This window comes from Pongo abelii, chromosome 22 (assembly GCF_028885655.2).
Source record: "Pongo abelii isolate AG06213 chromosome 22, NHGRI_mPonAbe1-v2.0_pri, whole genome shotgun sequence".
NCBI lineage: Eukaryota > Metazoa > Chordata > Mammalia > Primates > Hominidae > Pongo > Pongo abelii.
Window position 1 is genome coordinate 26,728,898 of NC_072007.2, and position 22,006 is coordinate 26,750,903.

General features: G+C 35.9%; 1 long non-coding RNA gene across 2 annotated transcripts in view; it reads right to left on the reverse strand.

Annotated features, from left to right (window-relative positions):
• LOC129052418 (uncharacterized) overlaps positions 1–22,006 on the reverse strand; it is a 137,220-nt gene that overhangs the window by 62,410 nt on the left and 52,804 nt on the right. For both annotated transcript variants that reach the window (XR_010138868.1, XR_008517444.2), the window contains exons 2-3: positions 12,575–12,740; positions 11,738–11,878 (exon numbers count right to left, since the gene is read on the reverse strand). This is a non-coding gene — a long non-coding RNA (uncharacterized LOC129052418). The remainder of the gene's footprint in view (positions 1–11,737; positions 11,879–12,574; positions 12,741–22,006) is intronic.

Consider the following 22,006-nt stretch of genomic DNA (forward strand, 5'->3'; position numbering starts at 1 on the left):
AAGATTGCCCTCTGTTGCCCTGGCTGGAGTGCAGTGATGTGAACACAACTCACTGGAGCCTCAATCTCCTGGGCTCAAGCTATTCTCCTGCCTCAGGCTCCTGAGTAGCTGGGACCACAGGTACATGCCACCATGCACAACCAATTTTTAAAATGTTTTGTAGAGACAGGGTCTCACTATGTTCCCCAGGCTGGTCTCAAACTCCTGGGCTCAAGTGATACTCCCACATCAGCCTACCAAAGTGCTGGGATTATAGGTGTGAGCCACCATGCCCAGGCTCCAGTAACTTTTTTAAAGGCTGTCTTCAATTCTTCTTACTAGAATCACCATGCAGCCAGTTCTCTTTACGATTTATTTATCTTACTCCCTCCACAGAGGCACTTACTAGGAAAGAGAGGATCATCTCTACTCAGGATTTACCATCCACTTTACCTCATTGCTAAGGTAATTTCTTTTATGAGTCTCTGTGTTCGTCAATTTGTGTTACTGTAAAGAAACACCCAAGACTGGGCAATTCATAAAGAAAAGAGGTTTGTTTTAGCTCACGCTTCTGAAGGCTGTTAGGAAGCATGGTGCTGGCATCTGTTTCTGGTGAGTCCTCAGGAAGCTTACAATCATGGTGGAAGGGGAAGCGGGAGCAGGCACATCACATGGCAAGAGAGAGAGCGGGTAGGTGCCAGGCTATTTTAAATGACTAACCCTCACATGAATATCTGTGAACTGACAATGAGAACTCACTCATTACCAGGGGAAGAGCCCCAAGCCACTAATGAAGGCTCTGCCTTCATGATCCATACATCTCCACCAGGCCTCACCTCCAACACTGGGGATCACATTTCAACATGAGATTTGGAGAAGACACACATTGAAACCATATTAGTAGGTAAGAAAAATGCCCCTTCAAAATGCTCTAGCTAGCTCCTTCTCAATCCCTTTCCTGTGGAAAGTCAACTGCTCAGTAGTATGAGTCAGTGACTTTGGAGCTAGGAAGGAACTTGGTCAGCATAACCAGCATGTTTTACAAGACTGACACCAACAAAGCTCTTCAAATTTTCGAATTAGTTGAAGACAAGAAGATTTAGCAAATAAGTGAGTGAATTCAGTATAATAGAAATTAGGTGTCTACTGTTGAATAAAGAAGGTAAAAATACTTAAGGGAGAATGGCTGGAGTAAATTTGAGGTATCAGTGTGAACTTAACGATTTTCAATATAAATATAGATACGTAGATACATGTGTATGTGAGTTTGTATATGCACACACATAATTTTCTAGCTGTCCTGTAAGGCGTCCTGAAAGCAACGGCACACTGGCAGTAATGAGCACATACCGAGTCCCCAGATTTTGGGTTCTACATTCATTCTCCAATAAAAGAAACCTGATTCTTTGAGAAATGGCTGATTTCAGGGCATGGGTTAGAAAACAAATGAGTTAAATCTAGAGCATTCTATCATGGCAGAATGTAAGAAAGCTTATTCAAAGATTAATGGGGACATTTTAAAAGAACAAAAAAAGTTGAGTTGAAGGGAACCCACTGATTAAACCTGCAAAAATTTTAGCATCAAAATAATGATAATAACATATTGTAACCTCTTGAATAAAGTAGGAATAGAAAATAAGCTCCTGCCTTATAGTAGAATGCCAACTAACAAATGTAGAAGGGAGGATGGAATTAGAAAAGCACCGCTTGGCAATAATCTTAGTAATCATTGATTCAGAAAAGAATTGTCAATGGATGCTAAAATTAGTAGATGAGTATTTGATGAGGAACAGGCTATTTACATAGTCTGAAAGTATGTTTCCACAAAATACTTCTATTTACTTGTTATTTAATAAGTTTGAGATACTTATTAATTAACATTAAAATGAAGAAAATCTGACAGATTATTTTAAACAAATGGTAAATGATATCATCAATAGTCCAAATATTTATGCCTTCTATTAGGATGGAATAAGAAGAACAGTGCATTATTTTTGTGGCATTCCTGCCAAAAAAAATGCATAACTGAAAATAAATTATAAGAAAACACCACAGAAAATCTGTATCTTTTTAAAAAGTCAAGGCCATGATACATGAAGAAAGATTTCAAAAGTCTAAGAGGTATGGCCTTTAAATGCAATGTGTGCTCCCGAATTGGTTCATAGACCAAAAAAGAAATGAAGAAAAGGGGAAACAATTTATTTTACCCTATAATGGGCACTATAAGGAAAACTGGGAAAATCTGAAGTTCTGGGAATTAGACAAAAGTATTGCATTAATGTTAATTTTCTTATTTTGTTGGGTGTATTAGGGTTATAAAGAAGAATTCCTTTGCTTTTAGGAAACAGAAAATTTCGGGAATTTGGGCCGTCATGTCTGCAACTTGTAAACAGCTCAAAACAGAAAAATAGAGAGAAGAAAAATGTACAATGTTAAAAATTGTGGAATCTGGACAAAGTTTGTAGAGTTCTTTGCACTGTTCTTACAACTATTCTGAAAGTTCAAATTAAAATTTAACCCAAAAATACTATTGATATATCTTAAAATTCAAACTCTCTTTTACTTCCTCACTGTTTGTAGTTCTGTTAAGGCCATAAGGGTTTGTAAAATAAATGCCAGAAAAGCTTGCAGACAACTTTTACTTTCTACTCTTCCACATATCTCTTTTAAACAATTTTTTTTTCAAAATTTTGTGAGTACATAGTAGGTATATATATTTATGGGTACATGAGATGTTTTGATACAGGCATGCAATGTGAAATAAGCACATCATGGAGAATGGGGTATCCATCCCACATGCGTTTCTTCTTTGAGTTATAATCTAATTACATTCTTTAAGTTATTAAAACATATATAATTAAGTTATTATTGATTATACTCACCCTACTGTGCTATCAAAGAGTAGGTCTTATTCATTCTTTCCACTTTTTTGTACCCATTTACCATGCCTCCCCGCAACCTCCAACTACCTTTTCCCCCACCTCTGGTAACCATCCTATTCTCTATGCCCATGAGTTCAATTAATTTGATTTTTAGATCCCACAAATTAGTGAGAACACGTGATGTTTGCCTTTCTGTGTCTGGCTTATTTCACTCAACATAATAATCTCCAGTTCCATCCATGCTGTGGCAAATGACTGGATGTCATTTTTTACTGCTGAATAATACTACATTGTTCATATTTACCACAATTTGACACTTAGGTTACTCCCGAATCTTAGTTATTGTAAACAGTGCTGCAATAAACACAGGTGTGCATTTATCTCTTCAATATACTTATTTCCTTTCTTTTGGGTATATACCCAGCAGTGGGATTGCTGGATCATATGGTAGTTGTATTTTTAGTTTTTGAGGAACCTTCAAACTGTTCTCTACAATGACTATATTAATTTAGTTTCCCACCAACAGTGTGCAATGGTTCCCTTTTCTCCACATCCTCACCAGCATTTGTTATTGACTGTCTTTTGGATATTAGCATTTCTAAAATGCTTTTGATTTGCATTTCTCTGATGGTCAGTGATGTTAAGCACCTTTTCTTATCCGTTTGCCATTTGTGTGTCTTCTTTTGAGAAATAGCTATTCAAACATTTTGCACATTTTTTCTTATAGAGTTGTTTGAGCTTCTTATATATACTGGTTATTAATCCCCTGTCAGATGAATAGTTTGCAAATACTTTTTCTCATTCTGTGAGTTGGCTCTTCCCTTTGTCCCTCATTTTTCTATGCAAAAGCTTTTTAGCTTGATGTGATCTTATTTGTTCATTGTTGCTTTAGTTGCCTGTGCTTGTAGGGTAATACTCAAGGAATTCTTGCCCAGACCAATATCCTGGAGATTTTCCCCAATGTTTCTTTTAGTAGTTTTATAGTTTTAGGTTTTAGATTTTAGTCTTTAATTGATTTTTATTTTATTTTTGTAGATGGTGAGAGATAGGGGTCTAGTTTCATTCTTCTGCATATGGATATCCTGTTTGCCCAGCACTATCTTTGCCCATTTGTAGTGATGTTCTTGTTGTCGTTTTTTGCTTATTGACTTAAGTTTCCTAGAGATTCTTGATATCGGTGTTAAACCTTTGTCTGATCCATAGTTTGTGAATATCTTCTTCAATTCTGTAGGTTGTCTGTTTATTCTGTTGATACTTTTTTTGTTTGTTTGGTTTTTAACTGTGCAAATGCTGTTTAGTTTTATTAGGCTCCACTTGTCAATTTTTGTTTTTGTTGCAATGGCTTTTGAGCACTTAGCCAAAAATTATCTGCCAAGGCTGATGTTGAGAAGAGTATCTCCTAGGTTGTGTTCCATTATTTTTATAGTTTGAGGTATTAAATTCAAACTTTGGTCTATTTTGCATTAATTTTTATAAATGATTAAAGGTAGGGATCTAGCTTTAATATTGGGCATATGGCTAGTCAGTTGTCCCAGAACCATTTATTGAATGGGAAGTCCTATCCCCATTGCTTGTTTTTGTCAGCCTTGTTGAATATCAGATGGTTGTAGGTGTATGGCTTTATTTCTGAGTTCTCTACTCTGTTTCATGGGCCTATGTGCTTGTTTTTGTACCATTACCATGCTGTTTTGGTTACTGTAGGCTAGTATAGTTTGAAGTCAAATAGTCTGCTGCCTCTGGTTTTGTCCTTTTTGCTTAACATTACTTTGGCTATTTACACTCTTTGTTGCTTCCATATAAATTTTAGAATAGTTTTTTTCCTAATTCTGTGATGAATGACATTGGTACTTTGATAGGTATAGTGTTGAATCTGTAAATTTCCTTAGAGAGAATGGTCATTTTTACAATATCAATTCTTCCAATCCATGAGAATGGAATGTTTTGCCATTTGTTTATTTCATTTTCTTTGGGACTATTGTAAATGGGATTGTGTCCTTGATTTCATTCTCAACTTGGATATTGTTTGTTAATAGAAATGCTACTGATATTTGTACACCGATTTTGCATCCTGAAAGTTTACTAAAATTGTTTATCAGTTCCAAAAGCCTTTTGGTAGAGTTCTTTGGATATTCTAGGTATAGAATCATATAACCAGTGAAGAGAAATAGTTTGACTTTCTCTTTTCCTATTTGGACCCCTTTTAATTCTTTCTCTTGCCTGATTCTCTGAGAAGGACTTCCAGTACTTAGTTGAATAGGAACGGTTGTTCCAGTTCTCAAGGGAAATGATTTGTGCTTTTACCCATTCAGTATAATGTTGACTGTGGGTTTGTCATAAATGGCTCTTATTATTTTGAGATATGTTCCTTCAATTCCTAGCCTATTGAGAGATTTTATCATGGAGGAATGCTGGATTTTATCAAAAGCTCTTTTTTTTCTTCAATTAAAGAGGTCATACGGTTTTTGCTTTTAATTCTGTTTATGTGGTGAATCACATTTATTGATATGCATATGTTGAACCAGCCTTGCATACTAGGAATAAAGCCTACTTGGTCATGGTGTATTATGTTTTGATATGCTGCTGGATTTAGTCTGCTAATATTTTGTTGATGATATTTGCATGTATGTTCATAAGAAATATTGGCCTAAAGTTTTCTATTTTTGTTGTGTCTCTGCCAGACTTTTATATCAGGCTGATTTTTTAAAATTAATTTTGTAAAATGCCATGGCAATTATTTAATACTACAACTGCCTGAGGCACCAATACTAGCTGGTCAAACAAAAAGCTGACCAAGAAGAAAACAAACAAAAAAAAATCAGGTAATAATGCAATTAAAAGTACTATAAGCCATCTGGGTTTGAAGGAACAAGTAAAACTATGTATACTCACAAATGACTTAATCTTAAATGAATAAAGTCCTAAGGGTTCCACACACGCCTGAAAAGCTATTCGAACTAATCAGTGACTTTAGCTAAATTGCAGGACCAATATACAAAAAACAACCGTATTTATCTAATAGCAGTGAACACTCCAGACATAAAATTTTAAGAAAAATTTCATTCACAATTACCTTAAAAAAGAACAAAATACTTAAAAATAACTTTAACAAATGTGTTAAGACTTGTACATTGGAAACAACAAACATTGTTGAAATGAAGTAAAGAAGACATAAGTAAATGAAAAGACATTATGTTCATAAATTGAAAGACCTGATGTGGTTAAGATAGCAATATTCCTCAAATTTATCCACAGATTCAACACAATACCTATCCAAATCTTAACTACTTTTCTTCTTGCAGAAATTGACAGGATACTCCTCAAATTTATGTGGCAATGCAAAGGACCTAGAATGGGCAACACAATCTTGAAAAAAAGAGTAAAGTTGGTGCACTCATTCTTCCTAGTTTGAAATTCACTACAAAGTTACAATAAGCAAGACAGTGTGGTTCTGGCAAAAGGTTGTAAATAAATTAATGGAGGTTTTTTTGTTGTTTTTTGTTTTGTTTTGTTTTTCTGAGACGGAGTCTTGTTGTGTCACCCAGGCTGGAGTGCAGTGGTGCGATCTCTGCTCACTGCAACCTCTGCCTTTGGGATTCAAATGATTCTTCTGCCTCAGCCTCCTGAGTAGCTGGGACTACAGGTGCGTGCCACCACACCCAGCTAATTTTTGTATTTTTAGTAGAGAGGGGGTTTCACCATATTTGCCAGGCTGGTCTCGAACTCCTGACCTCATGATCTGCCTGCCTCAGCCTCCCAAACTGCTGGAATTACATGCATGAGCCACCAGGCCCAGCCATTAATGGAGTATTGAAGAGGATGTCCTTTCCCCAGTGCATGTTCTTGGCACCCGTGTCAAAAGACAGTTAGATTAAAATGCATAAACTTATTTCTAAATTCTATATTCTGTTCCTGTTTTGTAGCCTAATCTGTGGTTTACCCCGGAGAATGTTTTATGCATTGATGAAAAGAATGTCTATACTGCAGCTGTTCAATAAAATGTTCTGTAAAAGTCTGTTAGGTCCGTTTGGTCTACCATGCAGTTTAAATCCAATGTTTCTTTGTTGATTTACTGTATGGATGATTTGTCCAATGCTTAGAGTGGGGTGTTGAAGTTTTCAACTAATATTGCATTAGAGTCTATCTCTCCCTTTAGATTTAATAATATTTGCTTTATGTATCTGGGTGCAGTAGTATAGGGAGCATAAATATTTACAATTGTTATATCCTTTTGTGGAATTGAATTGATTCCTTTATATTTATATAATGACTTTCTTTGTTCATGGTTGTTTAATCAATGACTGTTTTCTTTAAATATAGCTACTCCTGCTCATTCTCATTTTTGGCTTCCATTTACACAGAATTTTTTTTCCCATTCTTTCTCTTTTTGTCTATATGTGTTTTTACAGTAAAATAAGCTTCTTGAAGGCAGCATACAGTATAGTCAGGTGGAGAATTAAATCTGTTCACATTCAAGATTATTATTAAGAGGTGAGGACTTACTCCTGTCATTTTGTTAATTGTTTTCTGGTTGTTTTGTATATCCTTATTTCCTTTCTTTCTCTTTTATTATTTATCATTGCAGCTGAGTGGTATTCTGTAGTGGTAATATCTGACTCTTTTCTCACTCTCCTTTGTGAATCTGCTATACCAGTGAGTTTCATACTTTTGCACATTTGCATGATGATGATTATTATCTTTTCACTTTCAAACACAGGACTCCCTTGAATGTTTCTTGTATGGCAGATCTAGTGGTGATTAATTTCTTGTTTTTGCTTGTTTGGGAAAGACTTCCTTCCTCCCTCATTTCTGAAGAACAGCTTTGCTGAGTATAGTAGTTTTGGCTGCCAAACTTTTTTCTTTCAGTACTTTGAATATACCATTTCATTCTCTGCTTGTGAGTAAGGTTTCTGCTAAGAAATCTGTTGTTAGTTTAATGGGCATTCCCTTATATGTAACTTGATGCTTTTCTCTTGCAGTTTTTAGAATTCTCAGTCTTTGACTTTTAACAATTTGACTAACATGTGATTCAAAGAAGCCCTTTTTGGGTTAAACACATTTGGGGACTTTTGAGCTTGCTTGATCTGAATGTCCATATCTCTTTCCAGACTTAGAAAGTTTTAAGCATTTTTTTTATTAAATCAGTTTTCTATGCCTTTTTAATCTATTTTCCTTCTGGAAATTCCGTAAGACAAGTATTTCTTTGCTTAATGCCATTTCATAAATCTTGTAGACTTCTTGACTGTTCTTCATTCTTATATTGATTTTCTCTAAGTGTATAATTTCAAATGACCTATCTTCAAGTTCAGAAATTCTCTTTTCTGCTTGATCAAATCTGTAGTTAAAGCTCTCTATTGTATTTAAAATGTTTCATTCATTGGATTCTTCAGCTGCAGGATATCTGTTTGATTCTTCTTTTACGATATCTATGTCTTTGATGAATTTCATGTTCATATCATGAAGTATCTTCCTGGGAACTGTCTGTATTTTCTTGGGTTTCCTTGAGTTTCCCGAATATCACTATTTTGAATTCCTTTTACGGAAATTTGTTGATTTCCTTTTTATTGGAATCTAATACTATAGAATTATTATGTTCCTTTGGTTGTGTCATATTTCCTTGCTTTTTCATGTTTCTTGTGTTTCTATGTTGATGTCTATGCATCTGATAAGACAATCACCTTTTTCAGATTTTCTAGAGTGACTTTTGTAGAGAAATACTTTCATCTGTGGTTGAGTCTTAGAGCACCATTTGGGAAAGGTATCGTGACCCCTGCACATACAGCTATGTGCAGGGGTAGTCTTTTAGATTCTTTAGCTGCATTCAACGTTAGTAATAACTGTGGGTGTCTCAGTGGCCTATGTGGTAGAAGTTTGTGGTAATAGTAGTGGTGGTATAGATTGTAAATATCTTTGGAGTATGGGATTTGGGGGTTTTCTGTACCTCTACCTGCATTCCCCATAATGGAGAGATATAGATGGGGATATTTCTCTTAGTATTAAATCTAATATGGCCGACAAGCAGCTGTCATGGTCCTAGTTCTGGGTGCAGGTACTCAGAGTGGCTGTGGAGCCAGGGCACTAGGCTTAGGGTCTTGTGAATCCACTGTGGCACCTAAATCTTTGGGTGCAGGTTGGCTTTCTCTGTCAGAGTTGGATGTAGGGTGCCCACGGCACAAGGATCTGACTGATGCACCCTGTAGCAGCTCAGGTCTGGGAGGTATAGTTGTAGCTCTGATTATACCCCTGGATGGCAGAGAACAGATCTGGCCTGATTCTAAGGGAGAAAGAGAGTTCTGTGGGTTTAAGCCTGGAGTGCAGGGTACAGTTGTAATTCAGGAGCCTGAGATAATAGGGTTCAGTGGCAACTTGGGTCCCTGCAGATGAGACATCATGTAGCGGTGAATCTAGACCTTAGGATGATGGGGCTCAGCAGCATCCCAAACTGTTGAGGCCATGTGCAGCAGCAGCAAGTACCCTAAAATGACTGAGCATGGCTATTGTTTGAGCCCAGTTGGGGAAGGCAAGAAGCAACACAGCAATGATTCCACTCCATCCCGGGGAATAGAGTTATTGCTGTGCTGCTTCTTGCCCCCCAGGGGGTGTCTCAGAAGCTCAGATGCTAGGGGTCTAGTCCAGCTTCAGGGAAGCATGATTCTACAGTTGTTTGGCCTGTAGCGTGGGGTGTCTCAGCTCAGCTTCTACTCTGCTTCCCTAGAACAAGTGGTGCTATCTCAGTCCAGCTCTGGCAAGTGGAGCTACTTATCTCAGCCAAGGTAATAGTTATCCAGGTGCAATGTGCCACTTCACCTCAGGCCTGGGAAGTGTGACTGTTCTTGGTGTCCTGGGCCTAGAAATGTATTTTCAGCCTGACTCCCTGTAATGTCAACTGTGTAAAACTTAGGAATCTCTAAGCAATGAGTAAGACAGAAGCATAGAATTCATCATTATTTCATCTTGCTGTCCAACTTTTTAAAATAATCCCCTCTCTATATTCCATATATAGTATATAAATAGAATACTTTTAGCAATATTACTATCGACATAGTACAGGACAGAATATAATTCTGGAAGACTTTTGTTCCTGTGTTTCCTTATGGAACTTCATAGCTAAAATCCACAGCTTGGCCAAATCTCATAAATTCTTTATCTTCAGTACTGAAAATGCTAGGCAGTTTACATCAATAATTTTCACAAACATATTTAAATGTTTAGTCTCCATAGATTCAGAACTGTAAGAAATTAATTTGTATGGCATGTATTGTTTTCAGGTTTAACTAAATATGCTTTGTTAGGACATTCTGCTTATTAATTCATTTTCACAAGCTGTAAAATATTAACAAGTAAGACTTTTCCTTGAAAGATTCCTGTCCTAATTGCTATTCTAATTGAAATTAAATAATTAAAAATCAAATATATTGTAAGATGGTTTAATGCTATAAGTGCTGTTCCCTTACTTTAATTACTTAACATTCTTAACCACTCTATAAACACACAATTTTACAGTGATCATTATTGAAGTATTTTACCTTTGAAATAACATCTATACATACCAACTTATTGATGAATTTGCAACATAGAAAACATTTAAGGGAATTTTCCATATCAACTTACATCTAGAATGTTCTATTCATTTATAATGCATTTATGATATCATTATTTATTGGAAATTTTAAATAAAGTGACACTGTAGTAGGCATTCACCATTCGGTTATCACAATAGCTAAAGCCAAATCCAAGGCTTAGGAGACATTTATGGCCAAACACCAAGACCAAAGTTGAACTCTGGCACATACAAAAGAAGCAGCATACAAAACAAAAGTACAGCACATCACCAAACATTCTTTGAAAACTTGCCAGGCATTGGCCAGACCATCCAGACATTCTAGAGAAGGTGTGAATTTTACATTTTGCTTGAAACAAATAAACATATACACAGAGAGGTATTCTTAATGTTCTTTACTCAAGGTAGCCAGCATCATTACTACTTATTTTCTTGTAAAGCCACTCACAAAAATTTGCAAATAACATCTGCCTTCTTTTGCTAATTCAGTTTCAAGAAACTACAGTGTCTTCAAACTGCCATAGAGACTTTTCAATGTAATATTTTTATGTTTTTATTGACAGCATTTTTATTTTATTTTTTCGGTTATTAAAATCCACTGGCTCACATGAACTGACCTATCACAACAGATTCCTGAATAGTGCAACTCCGAATTGCACCCATGGACATATAGGGAAATCCAAAACTATTAGTTATTAGGTTTCCAGAGAGATGATAGAAAATGTGAATCTATGTGACTTAAAGGGTCTTGAATATATTTTGGAGAAGGTATTTGTATCATGTCATTTGTGTACCTTGATACTTTTAAAGTTAGATACCCATTCTTGGCACTAGCACTCGTCTTTCCTAAACTTAACTCCACTTTATGCCCATGTATCTCTGCAAAATGCAGCATTTCTATTGACATCAAAGCAGGTTCTAAACCTTGATGCATTCTGAAGATGAGGACAGTGACTGGGGACACTGGGGGCAGAGGGGAGGGTTCAATAGAAATCTATTCTCTTAGGTTACATCATAAACATGTTTTATTTCAAGCGCTGTTAATACTTAAAGCAAAGAGAGGAAAATTCCCAGGGTACATTACATCTTAAACTATTTGAACCACAAAAGTAAACATTCAGGGAATAGATCTATTTAAGTGTTTTGTCAATACCAGCTTTAGTATTGCCACTGGGCTTTATAAGATTTTTAAGACTTAGATTTCTTCCTTTTCTAAAGAAGCTTTGGAGCTAAATTTAAGTTATTATCAATTTGAGGACTAGACTATTTTTTAAGGTCTGACTTATCATTTGAAAAGAGTTTGAGAATTTTAACTTACTCTTTTCCCCCGAAGAGTACTCATGTAGATTTTTCTATTCTTCCTTTCAAATCCCACACAAGATATATCCATTGTGTCTTATTGCCAACCAGAACTCTTCCTGTGTTGCTTTAATCTTATTTCCTTTGGCATAGAGCAGCCCTAAAAAGGATACGAGACGAATAAAAAAATTCATGAGTTTTTATAAAATAAACCCAGGGGTTTGTTTTAAAAACAAATACTAAATGTTATTTCAGGAAAGTCTTGCCATTTTAGTAGAATCTGTAAAGGAAAAACATTTTCGACATCACGCTTACATATTGGGTTAATAGCAGCCTATACAAACATAATCTTTCTTATTTTCTTTTTAAGAAAAAAAGAGATATATGCTGATATACATCATATATAAATACACATATGCACAAATTATGAGTTCTTCTTTAAAATCACTTAACAAAAAGATGAAACACAAACACTGACCAAATATAAATGGATTAATTCAGAGTTTAGAAAAATAGTTCCCAGGGATTTCAAGGCCCCAAAAAAAGAAGTCATTTTAACCTTATCAAAAACAGAATTAACTTCACACTAGTCAACTGATTTTCTCAGCAAATTGGAGTGAAATAAATGACATAGAAAAGTACTTTGAAAGCGGGTCAGATCTGGGAGTCTTATAGGCAATTTTGTATATTTATAGGCAGTTTTATATATTTATAATATAAATATATAATATATAATATACATAATATATTATATGTTATATAATATAAATATATAAGATATTATATAATATAAATAATATATGAGATATTATTTTACATATCTTAATTTATATATATATACAAATATATAAATTACCCATCTTCAGGTATTCCTCTATGGCAACACAAGTGATATATACATGAGGTTTATTTGGCTCATGGTTCTGTGGGCTGTACAAGAAGCATGGTGTACTTCTGGTGAAGGCTTCAGGCTGCTTCCAGGCAGAAGAAGAAAGGGAGCCAGCATATGCAGAGATCACATGCTAAGAGAGGGAGCAAGAGAGAGAGATGAGAGGAAGGTGCCAGGCTCTTTTTAATAACCAGCTCTCATAGGAACTAATGGAATGAGAACTCGCTCACTTCCTCCAGGAACGGCATTAATCTGTTCATGAGGGATCTGTCCCCATGACCCAAATTCTTCCCAGTTAGGCTCCACTTCAACACTGAGGGTCAAATTTCAACATGAGATTTGGAGGGTCAAATATCCAAACTATAGCACCATTATATTCCCAAAGTCTATGCCCTTCCCCCTACAACAGACAAATATGCTAATGGATTTAACACGATTTTGTTTGTATGTGTCCTTTCAAAATGCATGTTTTGATTGCACATACATTTTTAGTGTGAATAAATTGGGTTTTTAACAAAAATCCTTTTTATTTTTTATGGACACTACATTTTGAGAATACATGTATGTTGATATTTATATATTTAATACATTTCTCCATAGTATATATCTAATTTTCTACCAGAACCACCTGGAAATATGCACTCTCAAAGCATGTGGAAACCGAATAAGTGAGAAGGAAAATCAATTCAGTGTCACCTAATCTTTCACTACAAAGAGTAAAGTGAGTTATATTTAATATAAAAAATTAATGAAGTACTTTGAGTGTGCTTACACTACACATGCTCAGAGCATTCACATGTTTACGTTTAGGGATATTACAGGATTTTGCTTGATATGCAGCATATAGCCTGCTGTAGAGAAACTATAAAAAAAACTGGGAGAATAAATAATAAGAACTAGAGATGGGTTATAGAGCAGTAACAAGGATTAAAATAAAAATTAAGTTCCTTTTTAATCACTGGCAAATAGTAAACCTTTTCTTGGGAAACAAGAAAGTATCATTATTTAAACAAGTTTTGTATAACTTCTTTTATAAACTAATTTCTTTCTTCTTTAAAAACTAAGTTTATGGAGCTTGAACTACAGTACAGTCATTTTAATTTAATTTTGATAAGGATCCAGCAGGTTTGTGGTTATTATCCCCATTTTATTGGTAAAGAAACTGAGGTGTTAAGAATGTGAAAAAGTCAGGGAGCTAACGCAAGGGAGGAATTAATTCAAACCTAGGTTTGGAGGAACACAGGCTTTAGTCAGAAATACTTTGTTCAAATCCTAAAACACTGCTACTTATCAATTCTCTGACATTTGGCAAGTTACCTACATTCTCTGTGCCTTGGTTCCTAATCTGTCCAATGAAGTTACTGATGCCTATTTAAAGAATTGCTGTGAGTGTTACAGGGAGTACATAACTGGCACTTATTTATTTATTTATTCTCACTAAGCCCACATATTTCATAGCTGAAACAGGATTTGAACCCATGCTTTTGGGTATTAATTCACTATTTGTTCCAGGAGACTAGTTACATCCTTAACTAATCAACATACAATATTCTTATATCCAAAGTATCTGATGTCTAAATTACACCTTGTATCTTGGTCTTATTCTCTCTTCTCAATGCCTATTGGCCATAGTAGTCCTCCTCTACCACCAGAGTAATCTTCCTTCTGGCCCTGTGACTTGATCATGTTACTAATTTTAGCAGGAAAATACTATACTTAAAACCCTTCACAACCGGACCTGTGACTGCTTTTGAAATTCATCTGCTCCTATTGCTTGGGCTCCAGCTTGGGGCAGGTCTGGTTTTTAATCCCATCTTCACTTTGACTCATGAATTCACTTACTCCCACATGTATCTGCATCTTTGTTTCACATATCCACCTTTCTTTAAGGCCTGTGAAGCCTTTTTCCTTCCCCCTAACATAAACACAGCTTCTTTGAATCTTTGCACTTTTTTTTTTTTTTAATAGAGTCTCACTGTTGTCCAGGCTGGAGTGCATACAGTCTCACTCTGCTGTCCAGGGTGGAGTGCAGTGCTGCAGTCACGGCTCACTGCAGCCTTGACCTCCTGGGCTCAAGCAATCCTCCCACCTCAGCCTCCCATGTAGCTAGGCCTACAGGCATGTGCTGTCACACCCGGCTAGTTGGCTTTCTTTCTTTCTTTCTCTTTCTTTTTCTTTCTTTCTTTCTTTTCTTTCCTTTTTTTTTTCTTAGTTTTCTCTTTCTTTTCTCTTTCTTTTCTCTTTTCTTTTCTTTCCTTTTTTTTTCTTAGTTTTCTCTTTCTTTTCTCTTTCTTTTCTTTTCTCTTTTCTTTTCTTTCCTCTTTTCTTTTCTTTCATAGAGAAGGAGTCCTGCTTTGTTGCCCAGCTGGTCTTGAACTCCTGGGCTCAAGCAATCCTCCTACATCAGCCTCCCAAAGTGCTGGGATTATAGGCATTAGATACCACACCCAGTGAATCATTGAACTCAGAACAAAGTTTTCTTCTTCTTCTATGACATGTACATAGAACTTCAAATTATAGACATTTGTATTCTTAACTCATTCTCCCTATTCAACTACAGCTTCTTGAAAACAAATTTCCTTACCATTTCTTGTCACTTAATGCAGCATGAGACCTTATGTATGGTTGGTACTTAGTAAATATTAAATGAACATAACTAAATTAAAAGCTTGAAGGTTTTCAATTCTGGGTTGCAAGACCTGTGTTTCTTAAACTACTTTGGCCTTCCAGGTAACTTTTATAAAATCAAAATAAATTATCAAGAAGATGACAAAGAACAATGATAAATAAAAGAGTTAAACTTTCAGAAAGCAGTGACAGCATTCATTTTACTCACAAGCCAAGACAGCTCAACAACAATTAAATGCTACTGAAGTAAGTTGGGATTCTTGGTGAAACAACATTGCATAATATCTCACAGTGGCTTTAAGTCACCACAGTGCAGTGGGTGAAAGCATTTTCCACTTGGAATCTAAGGCAACTTAAAAGGATTATTGATTTTTCCCTCTACTTATAAATGACAGTCACATATTAGGAGTGAAAGCTGTAGACCCAACATAATGACATTTCTACTTGGCTTCTTTTTCCTAACATAAACAGAATCACTTTCTGTGGTTAAGATGATATTAAGCAGTCAATCTTGTAACTGTGTGTGTGTGTGTGACTGCCTGCTCCTTGAGAGCAAAAATTAGTAGCAACATTTTTAATTTTAAAAATTTTGGTTCTGTTCACTTAGCATTAGAAATCTCAATATCTAATCGTGTGTTTTCTCTTCCTGCTCCGGTGTTGAAAAGTCTTGTGTTTACTTAACGCCTCATCACTAATACACAAGTTCAGCTTCAAACAGTCACTTTATTGAAGACATAAGACCTGGCTTGACCTTGTTTAAGATGTAAGATTTAAAATAAACTTATCGTTTCCTGATGCATTATCATAAGAAGAAAGATTCTAAAATACAAAATAGTGGGAAAGCCCATATTAAAACTGCCCTCCAAAACAAAGGCTGTGGGGTTGACAAAGTCATTAAAATCAGATTTTGTTTTGTCTGTCAGATTGCAATTTCGTGATTTAATTCGGGATTTTCTGAAAACAGGTTGAGGCTTGGTGGATTTCCTGCTCTTTGTTGCTAGTTCCCTTCTCAGGGATTTAAAATGACTGTATTTTCTCCAGCTTCTCACTCTTTTGAGTGAACTCTGAATTATTTCTGTGTTTATTTTAAGATTTTCTTTCTTTCTTCACTATTCAATGACATCTAGCTTCTATTTTAATGATAGAAAAGTATGATCTTGGGTGATCATCTGCAACTACTTCACTGTAAGCAAGCAGGAACATTTTTGTGATTTGAAAGGTACCAAGTAGATCCTTTCTCTGTCTGAAACTGTTATCTCTAACACACACACACACACACACACACACACACACACTGCCAGTTGTTATGTCTGAAGTTCTCCCACTGAAGGGCTCCCATCAGTTTATTCTAACAAACGCAAGTTTCACATACCATGTGGTAGTCATCCCTTTAGATATTGAAATTACAAAAATAATATCTGCAATTTAGCCAGCACTAATTATGCATCAAGCACAGAACTAAGTGTTCTATTTATATTCTCTCATTTCATCCTCACATCATCACAATGAGGTAAATATTAGAACCCTCAATTTCCATATGAAGAAAGTGAGGACCAGAGAAGTAAGTGACTTGGCCAAGGTCAAAGAGCCTGTAAGTGCTAAAATGAGCAGGTTTTTCTGATTTCAAAGATTGAGCTCTACCTGACACTGCTTCTGTGAATAAGGAAGTCCCTGTCAAGAGGTTGATAGCCAGAGACAAAATGGAAATAATTCTTAAGCGTTTGAAAAGAGCCTTCAATTTTGGCAAGAATCCCATTTTTACAGATAAGAAAACAGGTTCAGGGGATTTTCAAAGTTTCTCAGGCTTATAAACCTAGTGTGTCAGTTACCAATTTGTAATGTCTCAGCTTCAAATCTACTCTCCATTGCCTGGTATTCAGGATAGAAACAGACCCTGGGTATTAGTTTTCTATAGTTTCCATAACAAAGTACCACAAGCAGGGCAACTTAAACAACAGGAATTTATTTTCTGTTCTAGAGGCTAGAAGTCTGAGATCAAGGTGTTGGCAGGCTTGGTTTAATTGAGGCCTATCTCCTTGGCTTGCAGATGGCTGTCTTCTCCCTGTGTCGTTACATGGTCTTCTCTCTGTACGTCTGCGTCCTAATTTCTTCCTATAAGGACATTAGTCATATTGGATCAGCTGTCACTCTAACGAACTCAGCTAGCCTCAATTACCTGTTTAAAGATCTTATCTCCAGACACAGTGCTATCCTGAGGTACTAGGGTTTGAAACTTCCACATGTAAATTTTGGGAGACACAATTCAGCCCATAACACTCTGTAAATTTTTTCTTTTGCAGCTGCATAGTATTAAATTTTGTCAGTAGAAGGTGCAGAAGACACACTGGAAGAGAAAGGGTTTCTCATCCTGGTTCTGGTATGCTGCACTAGACAAGCCCCTGTAGCATATGCAGCACAGCCTCTGCAGAACCAGGCTCCTGTAGTATCTTTGGCTTCTGCAGCACATGGCTCCAGCAACACCTATCAGACAGCAGCACATGGCAGTTCCCCACGGACAGCTGCTACCAGCTTCCTCTTATAAGGCTTTTAGGTAAAGGATCACCAGCATGGGACCTACCATGAGCAGCTTCTCCAGGCGCCCTCTTGGGTGGCTGCACAACAGAATCCTGCTAGCCAGCCCGGCACCGCCCCATCCATGGCTTCTCTAGAGAACTTCCTTGGGGCAGCTTCACAGTGAGTTCCAAGGTACAGCAGCTCTCCAGAGCAGCTTCCCCCAGCAGCTAAGAGAGGGGCTTCTCAGTAAATGCTGCCAACATGGCACCTCCTGGTGGATGACTTTCCCTGGAACTTTTCTGGAATCCCCTTGGGTGTCCTTGCAGTCTTGTGAACATCTCTGCCATACAGTGAGCTACTGCTGCACTGTCTCCAATGAAATCCAGACAGTCTCAGGATGGGAAGGGGCATCCAGATTTGATTTTTTTTTATTCCTTGGATATTGTTTTTCATACCCAGGGGGAAGTGGCTGTTTCCTATACCTACTATTCTTCTATTTATTGTTATTTTTTTAATGTCTTTACTTCTAGTCAATCTCCTGTTAGTCTAATACCCTGTTAATAATTTCTTATATTAATTGTGTCTTTTTAAAATTATCTTTAAATTCAAAAAAAACTTTGTGTTTTCTATCTACCAATTAGACCCTAACTAATATAACTGGTAAGTGGCAAACCCAGTACCCAGAAAATCCTATAAAAAAAAGGAAAATGCATAGGTGTTATAAAGATTGAAAAGGAAAATGTAAAACTGTCATTCTTTCCAGAGGATAAGGTCATTTATCTAGAAATGCCAGCAGAATGGAGATGAGGACCATAGATGACAGAAATACAATGGAAAAGAAATTAACAAAATTTAAACTGCAGTTCCTTACATAAATTAACAATGATAAATAGCTATAAACTTGGGATTATAATTAATTTGTCTCTCTACCAAAATTCTAAAAAGTGTAGAATTTAAGAAAATAAAAGTCTATAGGAGTGAATGACATCAGCTAGGGAAGAGTTTTATAAGCAGAAGCAAGAGGGCTGATATCAATGAGAAATGTAGTAGAGATAGAATAGCCAGCAAAGAGACTGACAAGGAAGGAACAAGAAAAAATGTAGGCATATAATGTGGAATCCTAGTAAAAAGGTATCAGCAGAACTGTGGACTGTGAGCCAAATCTGACCGTCCTCCCACCCACACCCTCCAACCTTCTACCCCTACCTGTTTTTGGACAGCTCCTGAGCTAAGAATCAGTTTTATGCTAAAACAGAAAAGTTGAATAGTTTCAACAGAGACTGTTTGGCAGCCAAAGTCTAAAATATTATCACCTAGCACTTTACAGGAAAAGTGTAATGACCCTGCTAAAGAAGTGTCTCAAATGCTTTTGTGAGACAGAGTAAACTGCGGACAAAAATATGACCATTTGTTTGCTCGAATTCTGTGTCCTCTGAAAGTGAATTTCACATCCCTAAAACACAGATCAGATATAATCTAAACTTTTTCTCCTTAAAATTGAACTTTACCAACTCTTGAACTCCCATTCTCTAAAATTCAGGATATACTCAGTCTCATTTCATATACTTATCCTATCTAGGGATAATCTAAATTCCAGGCAGCTTACTTACCCCTCTAAAATTGAGGAGAAGGCCAGCCTGGTCTGCAGCAATCCTCCATTCTACTGATCTCTATCAAGATGCACATCCCTCACCAACCTTTGATGGCTGGCATTGACCTCTGGTGTATTATCTACCCTTTGATCACCAGGTTGATGCCAGCCATACGCTATCTTCATCACACCAATTATGCCAGTGAAGTCTTCCAGCTTACTCACCATTCCTTTTTCACCTCTCTCACTTAGACTCTAGGCAACTTTGCTGTGCTTTTTCATGTACCATACTGGATGGGCAGAAATCTGTGAGAGCTTACCCCTCTACTGACATCCTTCTATTCAACAAGCTTCTCTAGGGGCTTGGGTTCACACCAGGCCACCCCAAGAAAGCAAAGCACAAGTGTTGTTCAGCCCAAACTTATCAGAAACAGAGAGAAAGTGTGTCTATGATTTTTGAACTTGCTGAGAGACATTCTCCAAGGTCTGACTCTTCATTTTCTCTCACAATTCTGAAGCCTTTCCCAATTTTAACAATTCTTTCAATGGAAGAAAAACTAATTCTTACAACATTTTTATTTTTTAATTATCTTTAATATAGCAGAAAAAGTAATGAATGAGGTGATATCATGGCATATTTCATGTGTATTAAAAATTAATAAAGGAATTTTATTAAAAACTTAATGCCCATAAATTTTACAACTTAGATAAAATAGACAATTTCCTTAAAAGGCATAAATTACCAAACTCAATAAAGAGAAAATAAATAACTCAGACAGCTGTATGTATTATATGAATTGAAATTGTATTTAACAGTCTTTCCCAAAAGAAAACTAGAGATCCAAATATTTTCACTGGTGACTTCTACCTACGTTTATGAATAAAATAATGCCAAGTCCACATTAACTCTTCCAAAAATTAAAGAAGATGAAATACTCATTGTATGAAGCAAGGATTACTCTGATACCAAAACAAAATATATTACAAGAAAAGAAAACAAGAAAAAGAAAACAAGGAAAAGAAAACAACAGACCATATCCCTCATAAATGTAGCTGCAAATATTCTAAACAAAATTTTAGCAAATCAAATTTTACAATACATTGAGATGATAATACATCATAACCAAGTTGAGTTTTTCTCATAAATGCAAGGTTGGCTTTATATCTTCAAAAAAAATCAATGTATTAAAAGACTTAAAAAATAAAAGCCATGTGACCATGTCAATAAATGCAAAAAAAAAAAAAAAAAGCCTTTGACGAATTCTAACACCCATTTCTGACAAAAATAAATAAAACTCTCCATATCAGGAATGAAAGTGAACTTTCTCAAACTGATAAAAAGCATCTACAAAAAAAGTGGAGCTAACATCATATTTAATTGTATAAGTTAAAGTAAGAGCAGAATGTGAATTGTGTTGATGTCAGGTTAAAAACCAATACTTTGTCCTACAGGCCAGAGATGGCCTATTGGTTTTATTTCAAATGCCAAATCTAGTAAACTACATTGACAAGAATTCTGAGACCACATTCAATCTGTGCAAGAAATAGAGTTTTAAGATAAGGGCAATATGAAATGGTACGTGTCTGTTATCCTTGCTACAAACAATAGGAAATTACTGACAGTATAGGAACCACATCAGTAGAGAACACAATAGAATCTCAAACTTGAAGGGACATAAACATTTAAACTTGTGTTCTATTTTTATTTTTATTTTTTATTTTACTTTAAGTTCTGGGACACATGTGCAGAACCCGCAGGTTTGTTACATAGGTATACATGTGCCATGGTGGTTTGCTGTACCTATCAACCTGTCATCTAGGTTTTAAACCCCATATGCATTAGGTATTTCTCCTAATGCTCTCTCTCCCCTTGTCCCCCACCCCCTAACAGGCCCCAGTGTGTGATGTTCCTCTCCCGGTGTCCATGTGTTCTCATTGTTCAACTCCCACTTATGAGTGAGAACATATGGTGTCAAACTTGCATTTTAAAAAGAACATACTGATGAGGGGGTGCAGAATAACTCATATAAGAGATTAAATATGAAGCTAGTATTATACTCGCAGTAATGGGGTGCCTTTCCAAGATTTAATAAAAGGATAGACTACTTATCCCTACAAAGATAAGAGCAAAGATATTATGAACCATATTAAAGAGGCCAAATAATTCTTAGACTAAAACTCTAAAAGAGCTCAGTGAGGGCTTGGTCATAGATCAAGAAATAATTTATTAATCAAAAGGAGGATGACAATTATTATGATTATTGAAAATGAATCATCAATAAAGAAATATCAGTTGGTCTATAGCACTTTTCAATGGAAAGGATGTGCTGAACTATAAAAGGAATTGTCTGGTACTCACGGCCACTATGACTCCAAGGTGTTATAAGTTCATTAGACTTTCATAGCTCCATAAGACTAGTCATTAAAATCATCTGATCAACACCCCTTACTCTGATTCTATTCCTACCATCAACTTTCTGGTTTTCTTTTGGTTTGCATGTGATTTACCTTTAAAGAAAGTATACTGATTATTGAACTCTGCTCTCTGGTTCAATTTGTTTTGTATTATTAATTTCAAAATTAGCATTACATTTTATAAATGCATTTATTATGACTTAGGTAGTTAAGTTTCAGCACCCTCTAAACTCTACATATATTAACTCCCA